At 40.8% G+C, this 12223-nt stretch overlaps 1 protein-coding gene across 5 annotated transcripts in view; it reads left to right on the top strand.

Moving 5' to 3' along the window:
- SHC3 (SHC adaptor protein 3) overlaps window positions 1-12223 on the top strand; it is a 103963-nt gene that overhangs the window by 55401 nt on the left and 36339 nt on the right. The window lies entirely within an intron of this gene.

Below are 12223 nucleotides of genomic sequence, written 5' to 3'. Positions count from 1 at the left end.
TGGATACCTTAGATCTGCATTTCTTTCTTTCTTTCTTTCTTTCTTTCTTTCTTTCTTTCTTTTTTTTTTTTTTTTTGCCTCTACAAAAGCAAATGTCATACTTAGTATTAATACAGCTCCAGTGGAGTCTAAGGGATATCTTCCTTTTCTTTTTCTTTTTAATTTTTTAAATTTTGTGTGCCAGGAACTGCTTTAGAAAATTTTAGTCTGTTTTTTAAATGATGGTGCCCAAAAGGGCACTTAGCTAGCTAGCACTTTCATGACATTTAAGCTAGCAAGAATGAGAAATGTGTCTACAATCTGTATACAAGTCTACAAGGCATTTGTCAAAATTAGTCTAGGGAGCTGATTTGAAGCATCATGTTTGTAGATATTAATAGTATTCTTTTCATGGAAAGATGTCAGATTGAAAACCAGCTGGGCAAGGAGGATAAATGAAAATGCATCACCAGAGTGATATCTGAAAGAAATGAATGGATGTGTTCTTTTCCAGACAATACATAACAAACAAACTTATATTAGACTCTCATTACAGTCCTCCTTTGAAACCTATCCTGGTATTGTTCTAAAGGTAGTACAGTGTCTTTACAAGTGACTATGAATCACTTTATTACTAAGATATTTTGAGAACAGTAGCAAATAGTGTTTTGAAGACATTGTCACTTGAAAAGCTGAGGTCACTGAGAACTGTGATGTTGCCATCTTCTAGCAACTGGAGATCACATTTCAAATGGCCACGTCACAGTTGCTGATAGTCTTTCATAAAACACAGTCATACTACAGATAGCTAAGTATTTCTGTCATTAAATGAGTAAAATGACTTACTTTAGGCTTGGATGCCATTCTTATGGTCTGTATGCACTGACTTTGAGTTACCCTTGCATATATCAGCTTTGAATAGTACTCTGTGTGTCCCTAAAAATGTTTATCATTTACTTGTCAAGACACTGATTTGACAAGAGCATAAAAGCACAAGGAGAGATTAATGGTAGAATTCTGGATTTCAGACAATATAGACAATTGTGGCATCTGAGAATTTTCTTATTGTGTTGTTTTAAACTCAAAGTGTACATTTCTATTTTATTTGCAACAGTGAACTTCTAAAATGATTGCATGTCCAGGCAGACTTGCAGTTCCAATGCAGATGGTACATCTGTGATGATCACTTGGAATTTAGTTGACTTATTGTGATAGTTTTTGTTGTTGTTGTTGTTGTTGTTGTTGTTGTTTTTAATGTATTTCATAACTGAAGATGAATGGAATTCAACTTTTTTTTTTCCTGGAGTCTCTTTACACTTTATGCTTTCATTGAAACAGCATTCCAATTTTCTTATTATTTTGCTTATAGGCACAACTCTGCTTTTGAAACTTAATTATATACTTATACATAAACTTAATTGTACTGTTGATCTGAAGCAGTGTCATTTGCACAGTCAAAGTATCATTTTCTTATAACTCCTTAAATACAAAAGTACTTTCTGGCTTTCATTGCAAGATGGACTTTGAATCATGTTTTTTTCTGTTATGTTATAGAATATTTGACTACATGCTGGACATATTGTTGGCTTATCTTCCCTTGACCAGATCTAGACCATAGGATATTTTTTCAAGCAGGAAGCTCTGTTTTCAGGGTTTGCTTATTGTTTAGCGTTTGCTATTTTCTGATCGATAAAATAATAAGAACTTTCTAATTCATCATTCTGATCATGCTATTCCTTACTAAAACTTATTTTAAATTTGGAATCTTTAGTTGAAATTGGAATCAGAATCTAGCACCTTAATCTGCATTTCATTAATTCCTCTGGCTCCAGAAATCCTCATATCATGTCTTAAGTACCTGCAAGAAGCAGTCTGATCAGGATTCATCATTTAGCATTTCATGTACAAGCCTATTTTTAATTAGTTAATTCTAATTGCTATTAAGGAATTACTAAAACTCACATTTGCCAGCTAGCTTGCTTGTGTGCACTAAGAAGCATAGACTTGAAGGTATGTTTTGAATTAATATGGCTGATATTCTGATGTTACAAGCACCATTTCCCTTTCAAAGAGATGCCTGTAACTCTGTTCAACCTTTTGATTACAAATAAAGTGAAAGTATCTGAAAGCTACATCTATTCAAGAGTGATAATTGTTTCAGTCTACTTGTGTCTGCACTAACTGCTCTGAATGATTCCCTTGGCTCTTGTCAAAGCAGTAGGCCCTTCCCTGTGGCCCGCTGCCAGCCAAGGACTGCGCTTATGACCTGACTGTTTGTGGCAGGACATCACTGAGCTCCATGCATTCTCAGCTCCCTGCGACTGCACTACAAGGCCCTCTGTGTGAGGGGAGATGTGAAATTCTCTGTGCTTTTTCAGTATCTGGAGAAAGAGACTTCCTAGAAGCTCTGATTCTTTTCTGACCCATTATTTCATAATTCAAACCTACTTTATGGATATAAGCTTGTATCACAACTGTTCAATATAATGCTGTTTTTTTTCCTAGACTTTGCAAAACCAGTTATAGAAGAAACTGGTCCATGTTGTGCCAATCTTATTTCTGGTATCATGCAGTATTTGCCAAGCAGCATAAAAGTCATTTGGAAAAGATAACCCAACTTATCTGATGCGTGTGGAAACCTGGATATACCTTTTCCTAACTGGTGTGCATTGTGCTTTACACATTCAAACACTCTCAGGTGAAGCATCTACCTGCACCTGCTTGCTTTCTTGTCTTTGCTCTTCCTCCATATTGCAGAGCTCCAGCACAGGCCATCAATCTTTAAGAATCCAACATTTGCTTTTTTTATTTTTTTCCTACCTCTTGTTTTTTTTTTTTTGTATGCCATATTTTATACATCAAGTTATCTTTCTGCTGGCACAGAGTAGGAACAAATCCTCTAGAAAAGATGATCAGCACCAATTCATAGAAAAAAAAACAAAACTGGCTCAGTGATTGTGTGGTTGAGTTGTGTAGTCTCTTGCCCTTCTGCAAATACTGGGCAATATTTTGGGGAACCATTAGTCTCACTTCCAGATAACACTGTGATGAAAGGAATTAGTGCTTGTTACATGACACTTGCATCATTGGTGAACGTTTAGCAATTACTTAAAAATCTGGCTAGCATTTCCACTTAACTGATTGATTAGATATCCATATTACATAGGAAGGAAATGAGAAAAGGTTGGCCAGATATATTTATGGCTTTGAAAATTCCATCCTTTATAGTTAACACATTAGGAGAGAATACATGTCAGTGTGAATGCATGGACTATTTTGACAAATTATAAATCATAATTTCAACCAGGAACAGGATTGAAGCCAAGGTATCAACAGTCTGATTAGGGCTCTTTCCTGTCATAGTCATGGGGTGAATTACAGTTATTACCAATCCATACCATCTAATGCCATTTTATCTAACTTATGCCTTGTTTTTTTTTCCACATTTTCACTTTTTTTTTTTTTTTTAATTAAAATGTTAAACTTGTAGATATACATTTATCTTTGTGTGAAAGCAGTGAGGAAACACTTTCACTTGTCATACTCATCATCAGATTTTTTACAAACTGGTGGTGCCTGACAAAAGGTATTTTTATCCTTGACGTGGAACATATTTCTTTAGAATTGTTTCAGAATGGCATTTGCTTAATTATGAACTAGGTAAGGGGGTGTAGAGTGAACAAAGGCAATGACAAGCACTACAGGGAGGGATGTCAAGGGGGGTTGACTCATCTCTTCTAGCAAGGGCCCGGAGAAATGAGGGGGAGAGCTGAGGAATGCAGCCTTATCTCTCTTGCGCCACTCCAGGCACTCATGTGCTCACATATTGGTTCAGGCTGTGACCTAGGAATTCGACTACAATGGGAAATAAAACCTGCAAGTCATGATAAGTCAGCAATCGATCTTAACAGCTAGGGGTGGAGAATATGATAATAACTTATTGGAATCAATTGTAATATCCCTCCCTATTCTTGTGTATATATAACTTGTCTCTATAAATATCCTTAACTGTCACTTTGTGGTGTGCAGGCTGGAGGGGGCTACCTCGCTTGCACCCAGCATGTATGCACAGTGCTGAATAAATATACCTGCTTTATAACAACTCAGTGGTTATTGAGTTTGATTCCGCAAGTCAATTTGGCAAGCCAGCCAGGAGAGTTCTTTGCTGATCTGCAGGGTTGACAGGGACAGGGACCCTTTAGGTGAACCCCAAGGATTCTTGGAAAGGCTCCTTCACCCAGACCCACTACTGCGGAGCAGAGAAAGAGCCCTGGATGTGGACCAGGCATATTGTAAGTACAGGGGACCCATAAGTCGTAAGGAGATGTCCTACGTGAGAGTGAAGGAGTGAGGGTGCCCCCCTGTAGATCCACAGGTAATGGTTGGGTGATCATGATCGATGTGGGAGTACGCTCCTCGGGAGGGGGGTCCCATTTTGGGAGGTATCTTGAGAATTCTGAGAACTTCACAGGTATAACTTGTGAGGCATCCCAACAGCGAGGCTATAATGCGTTCAGGAATGTAAGCTTTGTAATACTTTGGAAAAAAATGTGGCCACAAAGTTGTGCTGGATCCATAGTTCAAAGTGACTCGTCAGTGGTGGGGCATTTGCAGTTAGCTGCCAGGAGGGGGCCTGGTAGAACCTATGTAATGGGTAAACGTCCAAACTGGTTTTAATAAGAACTGTGTTTGTCACTGTTGTTATCTTTGTAATTGTTCAGTGTTTCTGTTATAAAAATATCGTTTGTGGAATTCCATTTATAATATAAGTGTTTTTGTTGCTGGGAACATTGATTATAGTTCTTGTCCAGGGAATTTGGTGTTCAGGGCAAGTAGGCAGATTCCATTATCCAGCAATGGAGACTTTATAAGCAGCTGTTATATAGTGTGAATGTTAAATACTGGATCCAAGGTGTGAGTGGTGTTAATGTGTGATCTGAGAGTAATTGGATGCTTGTTACACCCTGAAGATAATTGCAACCCTGTATTTGTTGTTAGAAGCTTAACCTGTAATACTGTCCAGGAATTACAGCAGAACATAGGAGTCTGGCGTTTCTGTTGGGGTTGTGAGCTGGGGTTTGAAGAGGAACACGTATCAGATCTAACTGATATACTGGCTACAAGGTGTGGACTTTTAGGAACAATAAAGAATCAATAAGATTTAATACAGGGGGAGCATGGGGAAAGGAAGTTCCCAGGCGAGCCCCACTTGGATGCATTTTGGCTCATTGGTGAGATATTGCCAGGGAGCTTGGGGGCACCCTGAGCAAGAAAATCTGGGAAAGACACATACTGGGGATGATTGGTGTGAATGTGGGAATCATATATAATTGGATGTTTGTTTCACCCCAAAAATGGTTGCAACCCTGTATTTGTTATCAGAGGCTTGACTGTAATACTCTGCAGGAATTAGAGTGGGATAGAGGAAACCGGCATTTCAGTTTGGGTTGTGGACTGGGGTTGAAAGAGGAATATGTATCTGTTCAAACTAATATACTAGCTATAAGGGGTGGACTTTTGGGAACAATAAAAAATCAATAAAATTTAGTATGGGGGAGCGTGGGGAAAGGAAGTTCCCAGGTGAACCCTACTTGAGATACTGCTGGAGAGCCTAGGGGCCCCATGAGGAAGAAAACTTTGATTGAATACTGTAATCAATGGTGGTAGGAAGGCAGTGAAAAATGGCCTTTAAATGGCACTCTGAATTATAATACCATTTTGCAGTTAATGTTGTTTTTGCAAAGGCAGGAGTCAGGACACTGGGAGCAAGAATAGCCTTCATCTGCAGAGACCTGGGAAACTTGATATCTCAGTATTAGCAGGGAAGCCTCCAGAGGGGAGGAGTTGAGGTATAGCTGCTGTTGCTGTTGCTGCACTAAAACAGGGCTCTAGGACCCAAAGATTGTCTCAGGAAGAGCTAGGGGGGAGCCCAGGAGGGCTCCACCCCCATTGAACAGAAAAGCAGTTAGTGCAAAAAGTGGCACTGGATTTGGAAACAGATGCAGTAACAGTTAAGGGTGGAGAAAATTAAGCTAGGGAAAGAATTGCAGCAAGGCGTGGAATTTTTAGTAGATACTGGAACAACTTATTTGGTGTTAAATACTTCTCTAACTCCAGTAAGTAACCATAAGGGAAGCCACTGGCCAAGGTGAGAAGGCTTACTTTCTTAAGCCTTTACAATTTAGTATAGGTAAACAGGTAAGGATACACAAATTTTGTACATGCCAAATTCACCAAAGCCTTTACTAGGGCGAGATCTACTAGAACAACTGGAAGCTGAAATAAAGTTTAGGGAAGGAAAATTGGAATATTAAGGTAAAAGAAGATCAGTTAATACACATGCTTAGTTTAGCATTGATCACTACCCCTGCAGGGACCTGGATCCCAGGCGAAGTAGGTGATCAAGTTTGTTCTGGGGTATGGGCAGTAGAAACCTCAGGTAGGGCTAAGAATGCAGTACCAATAGCAATTGGAATAAAGCAGGGAGCTCAGCCGGTTTGGATTAAACAGTACCCCCTCAAATTTGAAGATAGGAAAAGAATCCAACCAATAATTGACCATTTTCAGAAATTTGGGTTGTTAGTGGTGTGTGAGTCAAAATATAACACACCCATCCTTCTGGTTGGAAAACCAGACAAGAGTTAACGGATAGTACAAGATTTAAAGGCTATCAATAGAATAGTGGAGGATTTATACCCATTGGTAGCAAACCACATACGCTGCTTACTAAATTATCAGGGGAATCGTCATGGTTTACCGTTCTGGACCTAAAAGATGCCTTCTTTTGTCTACCGTTGAGTCCTGAAAGTCAGCTAATGTTTGCCTTTGAGTGGGAGAATCCCGATTCCCTAAGGGTTCAAAATTAGTCCCACTCTTTTTGGGAACCAACTTGCCAAAGACCTGGAGCAATGAGTAAGGCCCTGAGACAAGGAACCCTGTTACAGTACGTGAATGACCTTCTGATAGCTACTGAAACAAAGGAGATAGGCATAGCAAGGACAATTAGTCAACTAAACTTTCTTGGATTTAATGGCTATCAAGTTTCTCCACAGAAAACCCAGCCACAAGTAACCTATCTGGGTTATGAAATTGCTGCTGGATCCTGAACTCCAGGAACAACAAGGAAGGAAGCAACTTGCCAAACTCTGGAACTTCAAACAGCTAAGGAGCTCCAGACTTTCCTAGGGATGACGAGGTGGTGCCGCCTATGAATATACAACTATGGAATACTGGTAAAACCCCTCTATGCCCTTTTGAAGTCCTATCCAAAGGTCCTCACACAGGTTGAGGAAGGGAAATAAGAGCAAGGTTTAACTGTGGCAATTAGACACGGACTCCGTCGTTAGTGCAGTACAAAGACTTTTATTGCATGTGATCAACTTGAGCAACATGCACTTGGTCAAGTGCGTTATTAAACGTGACTCTCCAGCTGCATGTGGCAGTGCTGGATCTTCCATCCTGCCCTGAAGGAGATGGTGCTGGAGCTTCACTCGTCCCTCTTGTGCCAACCAGCAGCACCCACCTCAGCACCAGCTCAGCTTGGGTACTGGTGAGGTTGATGTGGTACCAGTTTTTGCTGTTGTGTTGGACTGCGGCACTGGCTCTGTCAGCCTCATCTCAAACCTGTTGTACCTCAGAGGCATCTCCTGGTAATGGGTGATGTGATCGAAGAGGCTGTCAAACACCAGGTCGTCGGTCAGGAAGAACTTGGGGATGCTGGCATCCTGCAGCCAAAGGATGCGGCAATGCTACACTTTCTCATTGCGCCAGAAGGACAGAACATAGTCCCCAGCAAATGTCTCACTCTCCCTGATGAAGAGGGAGACATCAGGGACCCCCATTTCAGTGCAGTACTCCATCAACAGCCACTCAGCAGTGCCACCCACTGCCCCCTGCTCCCAGCTTGCTATGGAACCATTCCTGCCGGAAATGCAGCTCGGTGTTGTTGCTCATCTCCTTCTGCGCAGGCTGTCTCCCCCATTTCTGGCCAGGACAACGTAAAGCAGATTCCATATGTAATTGATGGGGTCTTCCATCATTTGGCAATCTGCCTTCTGCTTCTTTGTCACACATGGACCTATGGTTCCTTGCCACTCACCTCTGTCAGCCACCTCAGGTTCGGCAGGGCCTGCCACCAGTCAGCTTGACCTTTATAGCATCTGCTCAAACCCATACAAGGTGTACAGGCTGGAAGTCTCGCGATTATGTCAAGAGGTACTGTCTGATATAAATAGTTACAGTCTTTCAGTTTTCTCCCTCTGTGTCTGCTGAACTTGTTTACATCTCTCAAGGTCTTTCACTAATCAGAGCAAGAATGTCTTTATTTTCTCCCGATGATATACAGATTAAAGGAAGCAAAATACGGGACCTGGATAAACTAATTGAGGGCGCTTGGAGAGTACAAAGAAACAGGGATTGTAATGAAAGAAAGAAATTGGGAAGAACAGTAGCAGTTACACAAGAAGCAGTACAACTACCTGAGAAGGTGGCTATCATGTGTTGTTCTGTCTCCACCAGAAGGGAGAAACAACCAAAGAAGTGGGCAAAGCAAAAAGAGTGGCAGAAACGGAGGACATAGAATTACAGGCTTTGGTTTCAGGCAGTAAAATTCAAACTAAAGGTAGACCAAGACATTCAAGAGAGGACCAAAAATTGATAAAGGACTTAGGAGGGCAGGTAGGAGAAGGAGAATGGATTAGAGTGCGCCTCCCTGTTATGGGCCATAATCATGGCTGTGCACAGGAAAACTCACTGGGGAGTCGAGGCCCTGTATAAATACCTGAGCCAACGGATTGTTGCTCAGAATTTATACACCACCATTAAACAGGTAACACAGCAGTGTGAAATTTGTTTAATCCCAGAACAGGCCCCAGGGTCCTGTTGGGGCAAATAGGGGAGGGAACTTTTCCTGGGCAACAGTGGCAAATTGATTTCTCTGAACACCCAAGACAGACATCTTTTCAGGTTGGCCAGAGGCTTTCCCTTGCAGGACCAACAAAGTGCAGGAAGTAACTAAAATACTGTTACAAGAGATAATTCCAAGATTTGGGGTTCCAGAACATCATATATATAGTGAAGATAAAAGAGCAAGCATCGTGGATCCACTACACGCAAGTTAAGAAGACATCTCAACCTCAGTGGACTATTAAGAAGGCTGGACTGCTGAAGCTAAGGATTAAGAGACAGCATGTTTAGAATGTGTTTTATAGGTTGCAAGTATTACATAAGACTTTCTTTAGCCTGGCATGAAAATACCTATTTAAACATCACTAAAGGAGTAGTGGCTACCCTAAACCTCACTGATGTGTTGATATGTACAGCCTTGCCAAGAGATAGAGGAATGGAACTCCCTCAGTATGGGATTCCATGCACCAGTTGGACACTATGGGGTGGTGCAGGAGGTATGCATAGGTGTGCAAATAAAATTGCAACAATAGGAAAAAAGGACCTGAATTCAGTATACAACTATGATACTTCATTCAGATTTACAGAACTGTGGAACAAATTAACCATTTGGTTACCAAACTTTGCCTGGCTAAAGCAACTCTTCACAGCTTGTGTAGTCCTACTCTTTCTTGGAATATTCATATGTTACGTTGTTTCTTGTGTATGTCTAAGCAACCAAGTGGAAATTATGAGACATGGAAACAGCGTGAGGTACGCCAGAAGATGGAAAGCGGGGTGTATTTTCATAAATCCTTAGGAGAGAATGGTATCATCTAGTGACATGAAGATTGCTAGATTATAGAAAAGGAGGGAATTGACATGGAACATATTTCTTTAGAATTGTTTCAGAATGGCATTTGCTTAATTATGAACTAGGTAAGGGGGTGTAGAGTGAACAAAGGCAATGACAGGCACTACAGGGAGGGATGTCAAGGGGGGTTGACTCATCTCTTCTAGCAATGGCCTGGAGAATTGGGGGGGGGGGGGGGGGGGGGGAGAGGGCAAGGAATGCAGCCTTATTTCTCTTGTGCCACTCCAGGCACTCACATGCTCACATACTGGTCATCCTAATTTTGAATCTTGTAAAAATGAACAGCTCTGTACAACTTATAAGAGAATTTTTTCCTTTATCATTGTATATTTGAAGTTTCAAGCTTCTTTAATTATGAGAAAGCTTGAATAGTGTACTAACAAGTTGTACTGCATTTATTATTTTCTATAATTAATATAATGTTGTGTACTTTTGAGCAAATAAATGGAAGTGCAAGCCAAGAGTCAGCAGTTTAACCTATTGAAAAATAAAAGTCATCTGAATCTGCATGGTGCATCATTAATAATCAGGTGGCAATTCTTGTAACGCTTGTGAGGTCAAGATGACTTTATTAAGATACAAGATGAACAGAAGCATTTAATTTTAAACTTAGAGGAGGAAAAAGAGGACTTAAAGGCAAAAATGCTCAGCTAACTGCAGATGTCAAGAAGTCATTCATCTGAAACCTATCACCATCAAGAGAGAAAGGTGCATTGTGCCTCTGAGCTTTTGTGACCCCACCATTTGTTCCCTCGGGCTTTTTATAAAGCAAAGATCAGGTAAGGAGTTTGCAACTCATCTAGTATTTGTAAGCTTACTATTAAATCTGTTATAGTATAATGAGTCTTCACTGCTTGTTGTATAAGTGTAGTTATGCACTGGATTGAATTAGAATAATGTTGCATGCACTGTTTACTGTACAACAGTATCTGGGCTACAAAGCTGAGTGTTCACTGATACCTACCGTATCGTAGGCGTACCAAATAAATTGCATGCAGTGTTAATAACAAGTAGATCAGGGGAATGAAGTATTTCATACCAGCACTGAACCCAAATCCATACTCTCTGTAGCTATGCCATGCTGAATAATTTGAAAGAGATTCCTCTACATATCTGAGGCCTGAACCCATCTTCATTAAGAGTGAAAATCAAACTCACTGATGACAATATCCCAACCTCTTGAAGGGGAGAGAATGCAAATCCATATTTCTGAGTTGGTTTCGAGTTCAATGCTAAACCACATGAATAAAATCCGGTTAGTAAAATGTTTCCTTCAAACATATTTGTGTTCTTTCAGAAATACGGTTTAAACCAGCATCACTGAAAAATGACTGAAGGCACTGGAAAGGAAGATGCTTCCACTGTGTTTTCAGAGGATGGATAGTGATATAGGTTGATTTGCTTAACAATAGGGATTAGTACACGAGTTTAAGAATCAATATATTAGTTTAGCAAAAGGAATCCATAAGTGCTAGTTCTAAACTTTCCATTTCAGCTTTAGTGGGTGAACAGTCTTGTTTTTTCCTCAATAATTTTGCACTGGGGACATATTAGAATACTTTTATCTCCTGCCTCAATGATTTTGCCTTATGAGGAGGACTGGAGTCACAATAGAAAACTTCAATCTTTTGCCTCAAAACATGCAGGGACATTTTCCTCAGGTTCCACATACATTGTTTTTAAAAAGTGGTTCACTGTGGCCTAATAAGCAGTGGAAATCTTCCAAACTGGGAAAAAGTGAATGAAAGTGAGTCAAAGGGTTCAGTGATGAAGCTGATGGTGAAAAAAGGGAAGAAGTAGGTGGGCACTTGGCCACCCTGAATACCACTTAGCATGCCCAAAGGGACATTAGGACATATCTATGAAACCTTGAAAAAGAGTGAATATGTATGCCAAAGTACTGCATATGTATGTCTTAACTGTATAAATATAGAACTTGAACACTGAGAGTGTGGGCTTACTTGTCAAGTCACCCAATGCACATTGTGAGGAATAAAGGAATGCCACTTTCTAACACCACACAGGAATTAGAGAGTCTTCTTCCCGGATTTCAGATGACAAGAGGTACCGTGTATCATCTTCAGAGAGTTTTGAGCTCAGCTTTCTCGGTATCAAGCCCTCTGGTGTAGAAGGTGCATGTCGTCTGCCCCTGCTTTCTGCTGTGTGGGAGAACACAGAGCACAGCACCCCAGGCACATGGCTCCACAGGGCAGGGCTGGGAACAACACTGCTCCTCTTTCCGTGGGCACACTTACCTTGGGGTCAAAGCCCTGGGAAGGAAGGTTGCTGGCCATTGCTGCTTTACCAGGAAGCAGGACTCCTGGAGGTGGGCGGAGTCACCCTTATAATTTAGACAACAGGCCATTAGGTGAGGCAGTGATGGCTGAAGTGGTTGAATATGGCAGAAAAATTTACATTTGCTTGTTTAGCTGTCAGTAGCACCGAAGCAGACTAGAGTAAAAAGGGTTCTATATGCCTAATATTGAG

The sequence above is a fragment of the Gallus gallus genome, chromosome Z (genome assembly GCF_016699485.2).
Source record: "Gallus gallus isolate bGalGal1 chromosome Z, bGalGal1.mat.broiler.GRCg7b, whole genome shotgun sequence".
Classification (NCBI taxonomy): Eukaryota; Metazoa; Chordata; class Aves; order Galliformes; family Phasianidae; genus Gallus; species Gallus gallus.
This window is presented reverse-complemented; position numbering and strand designations above follow the sequence as displayed.